The following is a 20,465-nucleotide window of genomic DNA, read 5'->3' as shown; positions in this document are numbered from 1 at the left end:
CCTACTGGCTTTAAGTTGGGGTTCTCATGACCCCCTCTTTGGGTTTGATTAATTTGTTGGAGTGGCTCACAGAATGCAGGGAAACATTTAAATTTACGGTTTATTATAAAGGATATTGACAAGGATATAGACAAAGAGACATCTAGAGCAATGTGATGGGGAAGGAGAGCAGAGCTTTCATGCCATTCCTGGGTGGGCCACCCTCCAGGAACTTCCATGTGTTCAGCTATCCAGAAGCTCACTGAACCCTGTCCTCCTGGATTTTTATGGAAGTTTGATGACATCAGCATTCCTCCCTCCAGGGTATAGGGTGGGACTCTCTTCTGAGATGGTCTTAAGACCCACAACCAGAAAGGCACAAACATAATAATGAAAGGAGGCCATGAGAAAGTGAGAGGACTGCTCGGGAGGCCTAACACACCCAACATTATAGCAAAAATCTGTAGCAAGGGCTATGAGAGTTATAAGCCAGGAACTGTGGAGGAAAACATATCTCTATCTATCTATCTATCTATCTACCTATCTATCTATCTATCTATATCTCAAAACACCACAGTTGCTGAGAAAATATTCAGAGAAAATAGACCTAAATTGTTACTACCTATTGACATAATTTACGTTACTAATCTCTTCCTTCACCATTTTAATATATAACTCAGACAATAATGAGTCTTATTCAAGGATAATAATAAAAAAGATACCATCACTGTGACTGTGTAACATATATTTCATGTTAGAGAAAAACAAAAAAGACAATATGACATTAAAAAACAGAAAAAAATTACATGCTACATTGACTATCATTGAGTCATAAAGTGAATAAAGAATTTTAATGCATCGTTCCATTAAATCAAACTCTCCTGCCCACATCAATACAACTCCTCTGATGTAAGTGACCTAAAAAGCGATAAATAGGTTTTAAAGCAGATATGAGACAAATGTAATATATGTACTGTGAGCTTAGGGAAAGATAAAAGAGAAAATAAATATCTTTTATCTGAGAAGTATATACTATGCTAGATAGCAAAAATGAAGAATAGACTTTTTCAAAATTTACTCAAATAAATGGTGTATAAGAAAAAAATCAAGCAAAACAAAATGAAAAAGAATAACTAAATAACAAGAGTAGAACAATATGTATAGTTGTTTGAAGACAGATGAAGCCAACCTAACATATGTTACCATATATATTTTATTCAGTTTTACAATTTGTTTTTATTTTTGGAGGATTAATTTGGTCAGAGTTGCTTCACCATATCTGTAATTATAATTTTCTAAACTGACACTCTTTATTTTTATATCTTGATTTTTATCCTATTAAGCATTTATTACTACTTATTTTATATTATATATTACATACTGAATTATACAGTAAATTAAAAAACAAAATATTAACAAAACAATTTCATAGAAATGAGTTTTCTTTTAAATTGAAGCAGAAGTTCCTGACTTGAGGATAGAAAGATGGAGTAAAGAAATAAACTCAAGAACTCATTCTACAGGGAAAGTGAAAACAATTTACAACATTACAATAATTAATTAGAACATCAAGCCAGATAAAGAAGGAATAGAGAGGTAATATTAAATTTGGAAGGCAATGAAAATATAATCATAGATATTGGTCAAGCTAAGTAATTAGGTAAGATCATTTTCTTAATCTTATGGAAATATATTGGAAACCCTGCATTATACAATTTTTTTCATATGAAAATATAAGTGACCAAAATGACTACAAGATTTATAAAATCTCAATATCTTATTAATGCAGAAATAGATGTTGTAGGTATAAAATTCTGAGCATTCTCCTCTCAACAAACACAAATCAGCAGGCATGAACATTTTCAAGAATAAATGTATCAAGACATGAAAGTACTGATAACTCAGTGCTATTTAAAGTTTCCACTTCTAATTCTAGCTATGACAAGTTAATTTGTATCAAGCCATCCCACCTGGCAAGAACAATTATGAAAGCTGGATAAAATTAATTAAAAATAAGTAGCTATTTAAGGGCTTCCGATAGCAATCAAAGCATCCAGAACCTGAGAGTCTAAGCTCCCAGAAGGAAGAGAAACACATTGAAGTGATTTCAACATTCTCCACCACCTTTCATTTTGATAGATTTGCTGAGCAAATAGCTAAGAAGAAAATGGTAGCTCAGAGATTTTAGAATTCTTGTATGTCTGCATAGACAAAAAATTGGAATTCATGACTATCATGGTGGCCAGGGCTTGATAAAGGGCCAATAGAAACAAAACTATTTTGTTTTTCCGTCCAAGCATTTTCCGATTCTTTAGTTGCAGAAGGTGAGTGACTAAGAAGCTTAGCATAAAATGGAGCTACCCGACTAAGACAAAATTAAGCAGACCTATCAGCAAAAGGATAGACAAAATTGGAGTTCAACAAGGAACCAAGGACCTAGAAATCTCCCTAGGCATTGAGACCCCTAAAAAGCTAATCCCTAGCTGAAAAGGCAAACTAGAAATGCACCGGCTGCCACTAAAACTGAAATCTAGCTTCAAGGCATTTCAGTCTGATTGGACCAAGAGGATCTGGCTCTAAGCCAGAAGAAAATTATAACTTCTTTGGAGGGAGATCCAATCTAAAGACTTTTTTCTTAGGTCAGTGTGTGGCTTTTGATCATAAATAACAAGGCATATCAGTCAGCAGGGCTAAATGATGCACGCACACATGTTCATGCATGTGCGTGCACGCACACACACACACATACATAGACACACATAGTGAGAGTGACAGTGAGAGAGAGAGAGGAGAAATCTATAGCTTTAAATGTTTCCATGTATAGAAAATAAGAATACTTCCAAATATACTTATAAATAATATTGTATTTATACTAAACTTGACCAAAGTTGAACACATGTGTTCTCTTCCCATTCCCTTACCTTCATCTCTCTTATATACATGACACACAGTAAAATACAGGCCTATACCACTAATAAATATTAATGCAAATATTCTAAAAATGTATTTTATAATTCAAAGTTGCAATCACATTAAAATCATACTTCATAATCAAGTAGTGTTCATATTAGTAAGCAAGAATGGATGACTTAGGAAATACTTTATTATAATTTATCATATTAATAGGAAAACAATAATCTTCAGAAACTTCAACATACATTACCAATTAAATAATTTTAATAGAATAGTATTATAATGAGATAGATGTAATTTAACCTAAAATTCAGAATTTGTGTGTTGGTGTTTGGATAGGAGGCCTTTGGGAAGTAACATGGTTTAGAGGGTATCATGAGGCTTGGGCTCTCATGATGGGATTAGTTCCCTTATAACAACACCAGAGAGCTTGCTGTCTTTCCCTGCAATGTGAGGACAAAGTGAGATAACTTGACTGTCTGTAAGAGAACAGTCACCGAATACCAAACCTTCACAGCTCTTGATCTTGGACTTTCCAGCCTCCAGGTGTGTAAGAAAATACATTTCTGTTGTTTAAACACGCAGTGTGTGATATGTTGTGATGGCAGTTTGAGCAGACTAAGACAAATAATGACACCATCCATGATTGTTCCCATCCACCAGATACCCAAGCAATATTAAAGAATAAGTTCCCCCAAAAAGGTAAACTTAAAGCATAAAAATTAGAACAAATTGTAAATAAAGATTAAAAATATAATTGGAGGCAATCAAAAAATATATCCTAAGGAGATTATTAAAGATATATGAAAAATGAATGCTAAAAACTTCATTGCAGCACTATTCATAGATCTAAATAATTATAAATAATAACTGAGCTATGGTTATATTGATTATGGTAAATCCATATATTTAACATAATGTGGTAATTTGTTTTTAAAGCATTCTTAGTATATTAGCAAAACATTTTTAAAAATACATATTAAAAGAATGAAAGTAAATGCAACAAACTATTTGCAGTAGAATTTTGTTTAACAGCAACTAGAACTAATGAAACAAATCCTTGAGCTTACAGCTTTCAACTGGGCATTGTGATTTTCTTACTATTTCATTCAGTAGTATATAGGTAGCATGGCTGTATTCTCAGTTTGTGAATATTTTCCTGGCATAATTATTAATAGTGCCTCTATAGCTTTCACAAGTTTTCTAGTTTGCAGAATAAATTATATTGGTATCTCAGACATGGGAAACCTAATTTTCTTCCTTCTTCTCCAGTAACAAGTTATACAATTCTGGACAACTCACCTATTCACAAAAGAATTTGGTCTCTACCTTAAAATAGATATATCTCTGCTGGCTAACTTCATAGAAATGTTGTAAGGATTAATGAGGAGATACTTGGAAAATAGTTTGAGCTCATCAGAGAAAAGCGCTATGATATTGCCACTAATACCTTTATTTAATAGCTTGCTGAGTAGAAAGTTGAGGGAAATCAAAATTTTGTGAGTATCAGCAACAAAACCAAATCAATCGTGCATGTTCTGATAGCCCATTTTATGTAAGTTGCCCAGAGTACAGTAGCTAGTAAACAGAACTTCTACAAATATATATATAATTAAAGACATGTAGGCAGAATTTTGACTCCATATAGGCTATTCAGTTAGTAGTTATGAGTAAATGTACTGAACTTCTCATTCTTGGTGAAAATATTGTGTTTCATCAAGTACTAACCTAATGGAATGTTCAGAAGTTGAACAAAGACTGTTCATTAAGCTTGAAAGGGACAGATGTGAGCCAGCCAGCACTTTGTAACCTGGCAGTAAGGCCTCAAAATCAAACCTATTATTTTAGTAGGCCAATTAAGTTCCTTAGAAACTCAGTGGAAAGGTGGCATCTTCACACATTTTAGGCATCTTATAAATTGGGTACCTTTGCCTGGCACTAAAATATCCTTCTTGAATTTAAAAATAAAAATCAATAAATCAATTTACTTCTCAGTCAACAGAGAAGCAGATGAAAGGCAATAACGGGGCAGATTAAAGTCCTAGCAATGCATTCCAAATATACAGGAGCCTTAGTTTGATTAAGATGCCAAAAGAAACACCGGGAAGAAGGGCAGCCAAGTCTGGTTCATGGTCCCTTTGTTCTTCCTAAAAAAACCTACATCCCTTGCATCAACTATAGTACTATACTTGATACTTTGAAGTTGAAGCATAATATCTTATTTTTCTGACATTGCAAGTATGTAACAGATCACAAAGTTGATTCTCTTTTCACCTGTCAAGCTCTTACCCTGTCTATCTAAAATTCATACCTTGACCTTTCATGTCTATCTTCAAGAACAAATTATCTCTCTTCCCACTCTCTGTCAATTTGATCTCTTTCTCTTTGCTTTGTTCTGGAGAAGAGACAGGTATATCTGTATTATTTTCTTATTTGTCAGAATTAATCAACTATTTTTGGAGAGTGGTAAGCAGTTATTTATGCAAAGGCGAACCTGTTATTTAGTTTTGTACCCTTTACAAAAGAGAAAATAAAATGCTAAAACACAGTATCTTAAAATACTCATTTTATTCCATTCTATTTTAATTGGGGCACAGATATAAAGGAATATTTTTAGTTGAATAAGGAATTAAAATATTTGGTTACAAATCCTCACAAAGATTTATATTTTAAAATTGTTTTTGTGTTTCTGTTTCTATGACAATCAAGTGAGCAAATTTTTTTTTGTAGAATTCAGACAGATTTACAAATAATTGCATTAATATGCTAGAAATTGAAAAATTAAAAGAAAAATATAATAATGAGAAGGTGAATTGAACTTGAAAAATATCCTAATTCTGAAAACCAAACTTTCATAATATTAAATTATTTCTGATTTGCATTTTGGGAACTCTTGCCTTTACTGTGTTTTTTTCCTTAGACTTTCTCTACATACTGTTCCAAAAATTCAGTTAAAAGCTATTTTAGGGGTCCAAAGTGGCTCCCGCCGGAGGTCATGGCGCTCGCGAAGGCGAGGTCATCAGTTCAAGGCTAACCTCATAAGCTTAAACTGATTGGCAAAAAAAATAAAATAAAAAAATAAAAGCTATTTTAGAGATTTTCTGGGGAAAGGGCTGGATGCTCAGTCATTGACTGTTACTTACATTGGTACATTTAGGGGTATTAAATTTGAGTTCATTGAATTTATGCTTCTCCCCACACAGGCTGACTATTGTAGCTGTTGGTGCTTAGAATACATATTGGCTTAATTAATCAGTACTACTTGGAATTTTGTTGAACATGCAAACTAATTAAGAACTTTCCCTGATAAGAGACAATTTTGGCTCCTGATTATTTGCTTTTGCCTACATTTATATAACACTAATCTCATGAAATCGAGCATTAGACCAGCATGTTATTGATTTACACATTAGGCATGTGATTACCTCTGAATTGCTTTCCTTTATGATATCCTCAGATGCAAAATCTTGAAAGAGAGCATGCAGTCAGAAGACATTTATTTGATTCTGTTTGATAATTGTTCTTCCTCTCTGTTTTGGTTAGCATAATCTGTGGAAGACCATAGCAGTGAGAGTTCTTGTGACAGAAATCTTGTGACCTCTGCATTTGGTAGCTGTAAACCGCAATGAGTTTATTTCTTCATACGGGAAATGGAGAAGAGATTACTGCTACCCACTACCCAAGCTCTGGTTTTCATTGTAAAGCTTCTGCAAAAGTGATAATTGCATAGTTCAATGAGGGTCATAACTCTTGCTTGCAAGTGTGGTGGCAGAGATGGTCATGGATTTAAGCTACAGACTAATCACTAATTTATTTATAGTAAACATTCTAGGGGTGACTTTTAGTGCTAGATACTGTGCTAGACTCTAGTGTTGAAATATGTGTCAGCTATGGCCTTAGCTCTCAAAGCATTAGTTGTGTTTGAGTGTATTGTGTGTTTTGAGGGGGGTGTTAGGTATTGGTTGAGAGGATGAGGAAGGAGAGCAAGATTTGAGGAGAAAACAAACATGTACATGACATGGTTTCATTGAATACTCTGCACTTTCAAAATGCCAGTACATCCATCTAATTCAGTCATAATTGAATTAAAAACATCCTGAGTGGAAGTGGAACACATTGAGTAGTTTTTTTCACACTGAAGCCAGAACTCTTGGGTGCCATGACCCAGCAATATTGTTTGCTGGCTGTCACTTAAACTCACAAAGTACCTCAGTTTTATCATCTATAATAAATACAGATACATTATTCTGTTTTATATATATGTATATATCTTGCAAAATTATTGTAATGATGAAAAACAAAATGTAATACACACTGAATAATGCATAGAAGATGGTAAGCACTAAATAAATGACGATGTAAACAGTGATTCCTCTTTTGTTATTTCCATTATTACAATTTCTGCATAGATTTTATTTCAGTGACTTTCTACAGTAATAACTTTGCTTATTTTATTAAAAAAAAACTTCATGCTTAATATTTTAAAATTGAGCAATACCAAAGACTACAAAAATAAATAAATAAATAAATAAATAAATAAATCGCTCCAAATTTTCAAAATAATCAATGTTAACAGTTGGTAGAATTCATTTGGGCGATTTTTTGTTTATTTGTTCTTTGCATTTTTTGGTATTATTCAAGTTTAAAAGGAATAAGCACATAACCTTATTATACTAGGTGTAAAATAGTTATATGTGTTTCAAATTTCATACTCCCAAAAGTTTGGATATATCTGGAAGATACATATCTATGTGTATATTGAGAGAGAGAGATCAGAATAGATAAAAAATAATTTTAAAATAAGAGAATACTATATCTGCTTCTTTAACTGGAAGTATTAAATTTTTTTATGTGACTTTATTATTTCCTAAAAGGTCACATTTTAAAAAATATATAAAAATATTAGGAGATTGAATCATTACAGTTTCTTTCTTAAATTTTAGCTATATATATATATATATATATATGTAAATAATTTATTCATAAACATATAGGTAGGGCCAAATCCTCAGAAAATTTATACGGCTTAAGGAATTATCACAAAACAAGTACCTCCACAACTATTGCTCAGAATAATTATTTTTTTGAGAAACTGATGACTACTCCATCATTTATCTTAAAAGATACCCACTATTTGGATTTTACTTTTCTTAATGTTTTGATATTTATATACCCACTCTGTGGTAGGCCAATAATATCTTCTAAAGGCATGTCCATGTCTTAATCCATGGAACCTGATCTTATTTAAAAGTAGGCCATTTGCAGATGTATTAAGACATTTGAACCCGGGCGTGGTGTCTCACACCTGTAATCCCAGCACTTTGGGAGGCCGAGGCAGGTGGATCACCTGAGGTCAGGAGTTCGAGACCAGCCTGGTCAACATGGTGAAACCCTGTCTCTACCCAAGATACAAAAATTAGCTGGGAGTGGTGGCAGGTGCCTGTAATCCAAGCTACTCAAGAGGTGGAGGCAGGAGAATCAGTTAAACCTGGGAGGAGGTGGAGGTTGCAGTGGGCCAAAATCAAGGCATTGCACCCCAGCCTAGGTGACAGAGCAAGACTCTGTCTCAAAAAATAATAATAATAATAAGATGAGGAGCTCATCCTGGGTTATCCTGGTAAGCCCTAAATGCCATCGCAAGTGTCCTTGTGAAAAGGAGACAGAGAGAGATTTGACATACACACTGAAGGCAGAAGGCAATGGGACGACAGAAGCAGAGAAGTTTGAAGATGCTGAGATGCTGGCTTTAAAAACGGAGGAAGGGGCCACAGGATGGAAGCAGCCATAAACAGATTATCTTTTGGAGTCTCCAGTGAGAATACAGCCCTTCTGCCACTTTGACTTTAGGGCAGTGAAATGAATGTTTTACTTCTGGCCTCCTTAACTGAGAGAGAATAAATTTCTGTTGTTTTAAATAACTACGTTTGTGATAATTTGTTAGACAAACTTAGCCCCAAGAAACAAATATGCACGCTTTAATTTTATTTTTTGCTTAACATTATGCATGTGAGATTGACCTGTGTTGCTACATGTAGTTCTAATTTGTTCATTTTTATTGCTGAAAAGCATTCAATATGTAATTTTAAAAGTAATCCTACTTTTAAACAAATAATGCTGCTATGAACATCCTTGTATATATCTATTGGAAGACCAGCTCCCAGTATATCAACATGAATTCAAGATCTCTCAAAGTGATTGAGTGGTTGGTGAAAAAGAAAAAAAGACAAAGGGTTTTCTTCAAAGCTGGGCCCAGGGGAGACACCACATAAAGCCGCTCCGTGGATGTCTAAAATTCCCCTGAAAATCTCAGTTCTTTGTTAAGCTCTTTCAATAGGGAAGGGGGAGTGAAGCTACACAACAGTGTGGTGATGATCATACAAAAAGAATACGTTTGCAAAACTGGTGAACAAAAAACACAGCATAGTATTAGAAAAGCAGAACTACGTAAAGATAACTTTCTGGGTGTCAGCATAGAAATCATACACCTTAGCAAGAATAGAGGTTAAACATAAACTTATAATTATCAGCAAGAAAAGCACTAGGCTCACAGCTGCAGGGGGAACAGGATCTGACACAGGACAACCAGCCTGACCACAAAACTGCAATAGGCAACGGGCCTCCATGGAGGCCTGGAGGAGCAGTGGGAGAAGAAAGACTTTTACATCCTTATCTCAACCACAGAGGTTTTTCCTCATGACAGACACCCCTCATGCGTCCATTTATAGGCTCTCCATAAGGGTCACATTCCCTTTCCAGGGCCATAATCAATATGCCTTTCCTGGGAAAGGAATCTGGCTAATAAGCCTCTCCATTGCTCGTCCACTTATAGGCTCTCTGCAAAGAGAAACTTACTATGTGCCGTCATCTCTCTCTGGCAGTCAGGCTATGCGGTTTGTCCTTTACACAGGGTTCCTGTTTTTACAAGAATAGCTCAGCAGAGCCAAAGTTACAAGTTACAGCTCAGCTTTTCACATTATTCTTCATTTTCTCAAATATAATCAATACAGTAAGTAACAAGCATCACAAAGCAAAGAACTCATTTTGGGGAAACCAAATTCTAGGACAATTTACAAGTTAAAAATCAACAACAATTTCTTCTTGTTACTTTGGATAGCTCTGGTTTTGCCAATTCTTCCAGCAGCTTGGGGTTGCTCAGTCACCACCAAGGGGTCCACAGTGTTCCCAGCAGATATCTTGTGGTACAGATATGAAAGTGGGTAGCTGCATCCATTTATTTTTTTCTCCAGCAGTCTATGAGAATTTCCCTTGTTCTCATTTATAATTGTTACTGTCAGTCTTTTAACGTTAGACAAACTGGTATGTGTAGAATGGTATGTCATTACAGTTTTAATTTAAATTTCTCTAACAAATAATGAACCGTTTCCAACAGGACTGAGATTAGGGTGAAGCAAGAGAGGCAACTAGGGTATACATTTATTTATTTATTTATTTATTTATTTATTTATTTATTTATTTATTTATTTATTTTGAGACGGAGTCTCGCTCTGTCACCCAGGCTGGAATGCAGTGGAGCGATCTTGGCTCACTGCAACCTCCGCTTCCTGGGTCCAAATGATTCTCCTGCTTCAGCCTCCTGAGTATCTGGGATTACAGGTGCGTGCTACCATGCTCGGCGAATTTTTGCATTTTTAATAGAGACAGGGTTTCACCATGTTGGTGATTACAATTAGAGATGAGATTTGGGCAGGGACAAAGAGCTATCACATTATCTATTTTTTTCAACAATTTCTTCTTCATCATATTTCATCATGTATTTATTTACATGTATTTTTAAATTGAGTACTAAGGATTATATATGAAAACTAAAAGTAAGTTGAGGCCCTGAAAATGTTAATATTCTCTAGAGAGGAATTACATTTGCTCTTTGAGGTAAGCTAAGGGCACTAGCAGGCTACCTTATTTCGCCTGTAAGTGTAAAGATAATTAGACGCTAGTTTTATGTCTCTGAGTGGGCTGGTCTTCATCAAATGTAGTCCTTGGCCCCAACTCAAAATCTGGAGTTTACTACACTCCATTTCTCCCGACCACATTCCCTTGCACACTCACAAAGTTACATGCATTTGGCTGCCAAAAGTATTCCTTGGTTTTGCAATCAATTTTTTAACTTCCTAGAAGCAGTACAAATCTTGAGCTGAAAAGTCATGCTTAATGCCAAGCTCATCTCTTGGATCTTGGCTTTGCAATTATCCATTGCTTTGTTAACACTTAGTGTCTTGAAGAAAATTTTGTTGTTGTGTTCCATTTGAGAGGTGATATCAATTACAAATCTTCGGTTACTGGTGGTAGAGGTTCCTGTGGTTCCTTTTTTACCGTCAGATTTTACTTTCAGACTGTACTAATCTAAGTCTTTTTATAGGAGATCAGGTTGTTGGCACTCTCCCAGTTTTTTTTTTTTTTAATTCTCTTCTGCAACCTCTGGAGTTTTGTAACTTACATTATTCTTATTTTACCAAAATTTATACGTTTTATTCTTTAGTGTGCAAAAAGTTTTCTGTAGTTGCTTAATCTATGAGCTGCATTTATAAAACTTATTGTTCATCTGTCATTTAATAAAGTGTCTCTTTACTTTCTCCTTATTTTGGCTCATTCTTTGACTAGATTTTTTAGGTAATGTTCTGTGGGGCCTTTTATGTCTATTTGTTGCTTGAATGACCATTTGGATTTTACATAATTTTTTTTCAGTCATCCTTTCATTTTCTTAAGAATGTCCTGGTAACATGTTTGCCCTCTAAATCCATATCCAAATCCTTCCTCATTTTAAGGAATTACTATATATCTGTGAACTTTTAATTCTCTTTTGTTGCAATTTGAGTTATCAATGTCAGTGCCAGTTATTCTTATTCAAGATTTCATTGCCTGTGCTCTTCACGTAGTATCTTGTTTATAATGACTTGAATCTTTTTGTTTATTAACATACATAGCCACAGCCCCCCCCAGAGGAATAAGGAACTTACATATGCAAAAGAAAACCCACGGGAATAGCCACAACACAATTTATCCCTCATCCAGAATTACTGAGTAAAGGTTCTTGGAATAAGAGTTTTCAACACAAATAGAATATGAAAAACTGTAATATTCATACAAAATATGAGAGGACTTGGGCATTTAAAAAAGGACTTCTAGTTTAAAACTAATGTGTAGGCTAGCAGAAAAGACAGGTGGAATTGATGAGCATAAAATTATTAAATAAAAAACAAAAAATGGGGTACATGAGAAATATTTTCAAAGCATATTTGAATAGGCCAATACAATAAACTTTTGACGATGTCAAAAAAAAGTAGAAAGAAGGAGGGAAATTTTTTTAATATAAAAAGATACTACACCTACAGATAGGAAGAAATTTTAAAACTTCAAGCTGTAGTCATTAAATATGATTATTATCTGAACTTTAAATGCATGCACTCTTTGACTCACCCTTTGACTTTTTTTCTTATTGTCTCCCGCAGATGCTCAGCTGTCTAATAGGATCAGTAACAGCACAGCACATTGCCAAGCCACATGGAAGGATGAAGCAAAAGAAAATCTCAGTAATATTGATTTTGTCTTTATTTAAAATGTTAATATGTTGTTCATCATAGATTTACTGCATTCATTTTGATTTAATGAAATATTACATTATCATTACCTTTATTACTGAGTTTATTTGATGTCCACTTAAGTTTTTCACCTGAGGCAGCAAGGGCTTCACATTCTTCATTCTGAGTCAGGACCTGAACAAGACCTAAACATTTTTCATTTATATTCACTTAGGCAGTTGAGGTCTTGCCTTCGATGTTTCTCTACAGCTTACTACAAAGAAATGGTAGTTAATGTAGGAAGAGGGCAACATTCTCATAGAGCTAGTTCCAGGAAGATACCTATGTGCCCCTGATAGCATTACAGAGTTTAGAAATTTCTGCCTTCACTGCTTATTTTACTTTTTCTCTTCTTCAGTTTGTTTCACTTCCAGTGAGTCAGATCATGGGCACTGGAACCAGATGAATAAGGATTGAAAGCCCACTCAAGGAATGAGTTATTTTACCTGTCTGAGTCTCAATGTTCTTATTTATTAAGTGAGGATCATTTTTAAGATTCTTGCATAAAGAAATGAGTATAGAAAGTCCATCACATACCTAGTCCACAGCATGGACTTAATAAATGTCATTCATTTTTTCTACTCTATTTCTACCTCCCAGTATTCAACTTAATTCTACAGAACTAATCCATTAGCTAGTACATAGCAGAAACTGAAAAAACAAATTGAAATATATGTTTTATTGCTATAATCCTAACTATGTTACAGAGACCTACCTCAATGCTAGAGTTCATCCATTGAGTTGGTTATGTTTAATATTAGTTTAATATTTGAAAGATAGCAAAAAAAGTTTGTTAGTTACTTATAATAGGTAGAGAAAAATAATCAGTAGGCTTCTTTAGAAACACTCTGATTCCTGATCTAAACCCCAATCTTCAGTTAAATTGTTTTGATAGTGTATACAATTTCAGAAATTTATATTTTTTTTTTCTAAAATCTCAATGTATTTTAGTTGGTTAAGAGAAATAAAAATAAGTTGAACTTACTTTATAGTATATAAATCTTATTTTAAACCTTTGCCTTTAAATGAAATAATAACATTATTAGAGATTTTATACTTTTCTATATATAGTATCAGGCTAATTTTCACTAGACTATAAATATTCTTATGTGGACAGGCAAATAGGTACTGAATGCACAATATATTTTTCTTTTCCTATGGATTGTACTTAAATCTCATCAGTTTAGAACAAACACATATAATTAAAGCCAATAAATTCAGGTGTTCTTCTATGACTGTTACACTTTTTTGTTTTCAATGAAAAATAGCCAGACCTGTTCACTGGAGCTTGTTGTAATTATGGATTTTGATGGGAATAAGCTATCATTTGATGTTCCACCAAGAAAATGTTTCTCCATTTTAAAGAGCTTTAAGATTGTTATTTGAGTTAGTGTCCTTTGAGTAATGACCAAGAGAACAGTTTTTTTTTCAATTACACATATATTTCTTCATCTATTTAGAGGCTCTGAGATCAGACTAGATTAAAAACTCACACACACATTTTTCTCAAGTAATGGTGTAAAGTTACCTCCTTGGTGACTACAGTAAGCAAGATTTGTATGGTTTGGTTTCTAATCTTTCATTTTTTTCCAACATGAAAAAAAAATTTACCTTACTAAGCAAGAAAAGACATTGTACTTTTGATCAAAGAAAGGGGCAATAGTTCTTTCCTGAAAATGGTGACAAGAATGAAAAATGGAAAGATCTACTTTAACTAGAAGAAATCATTTTGAGGGAGGAATAGGGAGAGTATATGTGAGGAAACAAGGGAGGAAACAGAGTAACAGTCACAGATGCCAGTTTGTGAAAGGGATGAGGTTGGCCAACATGCCTTGAGACCATATCAAGATTTTAGTTTTCAAATAAAATATTTACATTTCTATCATCTTTTTCTATATTATGAGGGCAATTAAAAGAAGAATTTTGGCTTCGTATAGAATTTTCCTATGTGTTAATGAAGTAAAGATGTTAATCAGGTCAGGCGTGGTGGCTCATGCCTGTAATCCCAGCACTTTGGGAGGCCAAGGTGGGTGGATCACGAGGTCAAGAGATTGAGCCCATCCTGGCCAACATGGTGAAACCCTGTCTCTACTAAAAATACAAAAATTAGCTGGGCATGGTGGTGTGTGCCTGTAGTCCCAGCTACTCGGGAGGCTGAAGCAGGAGAATTGCTTGAACCTGGGAGGTGGAAGTTGCAGTGAGCCGAGATCATGCCATTGCACTCCAGTCTGACGACAGAGGGAGATGCTGTCTCAAAAATAAAAAAAAAGATGTCAAGTATATTCACATTCTCAAGGTTTTACTGAGAATAAAGTCTATACTTAGAAATAATTTTAATACAAGCAATAGAATATTCTAGGAAAACAAAAAGGAGAGAGATGGTCTAACAGGAGTGATGTAGCAGAATTAACATAAATGCTGATATGCTTTGGTTCTGTGTCCTGACCCAGTCCCACATGTTGAGGGAGGGAAGTGATAGGATGATATGGGGGGGCAGTTTCTCCCATGCTGTTCTCATGACAGTGAGTGAATCTCATGAAATCTTCTGGTTTTAAGAGAGGCAGTTTTTCCTGTGTTCCAGCTTCTTTCTCTCCTGCCACCTTGTAAAGAAGGTGCCTGTTTCCCCTTCACTTTCTGCCATGATTGTAAGTTTCCTGAGGCCTCCCCAACCGTGCTGAACTGTGGAGTCAATTAAACCTCTTTCTTTTATAAACTACCCAGTCTCAGGCAGTTTTTGATAGCAGTGCATAAATGGACTAATACAAATGGAAAAGATATTATCAATTTTATCCTTCCCATAACTTTCATATTTTCACTAGATTTATAACATCTATTTTTCGATATCCTTGAAAATCAACACAAGCCCTTCATGATCCAGTCTCATTCTAAAATAATGTATTTGTTTTGCGTTGACACCATAAAATCTTCAACAAAATTAATGGCTTCAACAACATGAATTATTACCTCACACTTCTGTAGGTCCAAAGTCTGAGTGGGCTCAACTAGCTTCTCTCTTCAACTTCCCACAAGGTCCAAATGAAGATGACAATCAACTGGGATCTTATTGGGAGGCCCTGGGTAAGATTACATTTCCAGCTTTATTAAAGTTGTTGGCAGAATTTAGTTGTTTGCAGTTGTGTCACGATTCCCAGTATCTTGTACAGTTTGTAGGTCATTGTTTTCTTGCATGCATCAACTGGTGGGTGCTGGTATCAGCTTCCGGTAACCTGTCTCCAGCCTTCCCAGATGAGTCTCTATATCTCAAAACCAGCAATGTCACCTCCGAACCTTCTCAGGTGGAATCTTTCTAATTTCTTTCTCTGACAAGCCTTTTTTTCAGCTGAAGACTGTTCTCTGCTTTTAAAGGTGCATATGATTAGATTGGGCTCACTTGGATACTTGAAGCTTCTCTCCCCATCTTTTTTTTTTTTTTTTGAGACGGAGTTTTGCTTTTGTTACCCACGCTGGAGTGCAATGGCGCGATCTCGGTTTACCGCAACCTCCACCTCCTGGGTTCAGGCAATTCTCCTGCCTCAGCCTCCTGAGTTGAGTAGCTGGGATTACAGGCACGTGCCACCACGCCCAGCTAATTTTTCGCATTTTAAGTAGAGACGGGGTTTTGGTCTCGATTTCTTGACTTCGTGATCCACCTGCCTCGGCCTCCCAAAGTTACTCTCCCCATCTTTAGGTTTGTATCCTTATTTACAGCTATAAAGTCTCTTTTATCATATTCACAAATTCCGGAAATGAGCATGTGAACATCTTTAGGAGGATACTGTGCATACCACAGATACTAATCTTGCAATTATCTGTTTATGGCCTATTTTTGGCCATTACTTCACTGCAATTCATACTCTGAATTTTGTTAAATATTTACCTCTGAATGGAAGCACAATAGTACAGGAAAACGTAGATGATTCAAAGTGAAAAACATATTGATAGAGTAAAATGAATATCAGAAATCATTGGTTTTTGAGACTAATGCACAAAAGTTTACTTTTCCATATTTTTTGACAGTATTTTTTCTTGTTTTTAATTGTGGTATATTTTAGATTAAGGTGAAATGCACAAGTTTTAAGACATTACTAAATGACGTTTGACAAAAAATATAACTGAGCAACCCACACCCCAATCAAGATATAGAACATCTACCTTACCTCCGAAATTTCTCATGCCGCATTCCAATCAGTCTTCATTGCCCTCCAGCCATTATGCTTGTTTCTATCACTACAGATTGATTTTGCCTGGTCTTTTGGTGTATTTTATTGTAGTATTTTTGAGTAATTTTCAGTTATTCAACTATATCACAGCTTTCAAAATGCATTCTCCAATTTTAGGGGCCTTTGAGTAATTTTCAGTTTTGGGTTACCAAGACTAATTATACTGTTATCTTTATTCCAGCTGGGTTTGACAGTATGTCATAGCCATGTATTCTTGGAATAACATGCAATTTATTTAAGCAGTCATATTTATTTTTAGGTAAACATTTTTTAAGATTACCTGCCCACAAACATTAACTACCTATTGAGCCCGGCTTGTATTTTGATGGACATATGCACATATACACTCAGTTAAATGTGGTTACCTTAAATGACTTCTGCCACTCTCATAAAATAATTAGCAGATTATCCAATTTATAAACTTGATGGCATTACTATATAAGGTACTGGAAAAAATCCCATCAGATAATTTTTATAGAGATATGTTTTTGAAACGGATAAGCCGCTTTTCCAAGATTTTTTATGCTAAATACAGCTGTTTGGATACAGACATTACTGTAGATACCTGGTTTCATAACTAATACAAGCAATTTGTCATAACATACTCAGAGTTAATAATTTTTTTTCTTCTCTTTTGCCCTACAATGGGTGCACTTAAATTTTTTTGTAATGCTTTTAAAGGCACAGAAGAAATGGAGAAAAATTAGCCTGAAACATCTTTGAACTCCAAAAATCTTTTCTCTTAGTAACCACAGCATCTCATGACTCAATAAAATGATATAAAGACTTCACATTTTGGGGTTAAAAAAAACTTGAATATGTTAGCTTTTCTGACAAAGATAATCAGTCATGGCGATTACTAAATCAGGATATTAACCTGAAACTATCAGCTGAGGATAATAAGAATTACGTATTTTCCTGTTCAAACTACATTCGTTGTTGTTGTCGTTGTTCCCTAAGGAAAACCTGTCTGTCCTTGTGCTCCAGTAGCACTCTACATCTTTGGTAGATGTGCGTTTACATTTTTTATCACTACTCTTCTGCTTGAAGAACATGGTTTAACATTTCTTGTAGTGCTTTTCTGTTGGTAACAAACTCCTTCACCTATTATTTTAACCTTACTAAAACGTTAATTTTTTTCTTTTTGAAGATTATTTTCACCAGATACATAACTCTGACGTGACTTGTTGTTTCTTCTCTATACATTAAACCATTTTTAGATTTTCATTGAGCTCACATTTGTTCTGATGAGAAGTCAGCGGTATTTATTATCATTATTCCCTTTTCAATTCTGTGCCTTTCCTCCTGCCCACATTTAAGAATTTTGAATTGTATTGCTTTGTTGATATTCCACATCTCTTCACTGTCTTCTATCTTTTCTTGTAAGTCCTTGAACGTGTTTTAATGCCAGCTTAATCATGCTTGTTTTTACTCTTAACAACATCCTGGCTATCTTAGACCTGTTTCTATTACTTTTTTCCTCCTAATTTTCTGCTATTTTTGTATGTTTAATAATTGTTTTTATTTTATATTTGACATTTTTCATACTGTATTATTTAGATTCTAGACTTGTATCTTGTGTAAAAGTGTGTTGAATTTTATTTTGAGCAGACAGTTAATTTACTGGCACATTAGCTTGATCCAGTTGCTGCTTAGCTTTGCGTTTTTAAGGCTGATTTTAGTGCATTTCTTCTGATATAAGTACATTAGCCCTGCTTTAGAAGCCGACTTTCTTGAGTTATTATTTACACACCAGGAAATGCTCAGTGAGTCTTTTCACTTTGGCTGGTTGAAACTCTAATGCTTCTCAACATTGTTGAACCGGTGAAATCCTCACTCAGCTCATTGCCCCTCAGAAACTGGTCTCTGTGTGGCCTTGTGAAATCTTACTCTGTACGTGCATAATTTGGTGTTCACTCAAAAAATTCAAGAAGACACATTTGTAGACTTTTAGTTCTCTTTCTCAGTGCAACTCTTTCCTCTCTGGACTCTTCCTCATAAATTCCAGCCACCTCAGCTGCATCCTACAATCTGTTTCTCCATTCAGAAAAATTGCTGCTACCTATTTGGGTTCCTCTTTTGTTTTCTGCAGTTTTGAAAGTAACCCTATATAAAAGGCTGGTTTTAAATGTGGAGTTCAAGGATCACGACTCTATGCTGTATGTTGTACAATGCTTTAAAACTGGTGCATCGTACATTTTGTCTGATTTTATAGTTGTTTACAGCAGATGAATCAGTCTGAAATCCATTATTTATTATGGCCAGAACCAGAAGTGAAGCACTCTCTTTTAAAAAAAAGCATATATTGTGTACCTGCTATCTTCCATGTACCAGGTGTGTTCAAATACATAGTCAAGTCAGATTTTACTATTTGTTGTTCCCCATGAAGGACTTAGATTTTATATTTTTTTTTTTGCAGAGAGAGGGCTTAGGTAGATTTTTATTTAATATCTATGAATTTGCTCATGCTATTTCTGGTATATGTTTATATGCTTCCTAAATATTATTTATCTTGCAAGATTTATGGCACCTCTCTTTTGCAATTTTTTCTAATTCATCTTCCAAATCAACCATTCCCAACTGCATTTGTTCATGATACTTTTAAATTCACCTCTGTTATAACATTTACCCTTTTGAATTATAGCTATCTCTGTGTGTGTTATTAAAACCTAGCAAAATTTTAGGCTGCAACTGCCACTTTCTCATATTTGAGACTCAACTTGTAGCATCTAAAATTGCATATATTAGGCCATTTCTAAGGGTTTGTTGTACTGAATACACACTACCTAATTCAACTCACATAACAATCTTGTGAGATATATAGTATAATTATTATGTTTAATAAACAAATTGAGTCTCAGGTAAGTTAATTGTTTATTCTAATTTACTAGTGTCAACAATAGAACTGAATTCTGAATTCAAGCTCCATGGTTCCAACTCCAAATCTGTGGTAATCATCACTACACCACATTTATTTGGCATTGCCATCACTCTTGCTAGCCTGACAAATAGGAAAAAAATATAATAATCCTTAAATATCAGTACTATCTCATACAATTTCATATAACTCATACAATTTCACACAATTTTAATTGCAATTAAAATGTCTATAGAGCTTAATTAGTCTAACTGCCCATTCAATGGCCATATTTTCTCTATGGTATTCCTTACAATAAGGATCTGTTTTGACCCTTCTGTATGTATCCCCCATCCCTTAAAGCAATCCATGTCTGATAGTCAATATTAATTCCTTATAGTAGTTTACAAATGCCATCCTAAAACTTGTACCCACCATTCCTTTCTCTACCCTTAATGGCTGTATACAATTTGTATTCTTGGTCATTCACTGGCAAACCTTCAAATGTTTGAAAACTGCTCCAATATTACCCTTAAGTCCTCTTACTTTCAAGCTAAGCATCTTTAGTTGCCTTTCTTTGCTCTTCTTCTTTTATTGGTTTCTATTCTTTACATCAAATATTTTCTGTTTGTGGCTCAGATTTTAAAGAATCTAAAACTATAAAACACAATGTCCTGTATAATCATAGCAATATGTGAGGCTATTACATCTTAGGTGTTATTACAAAGCTATTACTTTCCCTTTCCAAAATGAACAACATAACAACATAAATAAAGAAAAATTTCCTTCTGGTAACTAGAAGAGAGCAATTATGATTTACAGATGAAAGCTTAGGGCCAGAGTCTTCCTGTAGGACATTAGACTTCCTTTTCACGAGGTGCCCCCTGTATAATATTTTTA

This window comes from Callithrix jacchus, chromosome 8 (genome assembly GCF_049354715.1).
Source record: "Callithrix jacchus isolate 240 chromosome 8, calJac240_pri, whole genome shotgun sequence".
NCBI lineage: Eukaryota > Metazoa > Chordata > Mammalia > Primates > Cebidae > Callithrix > Callithrix jacchus.
This window is presented reverse-complemented; position numbering follows the sequence as displayed.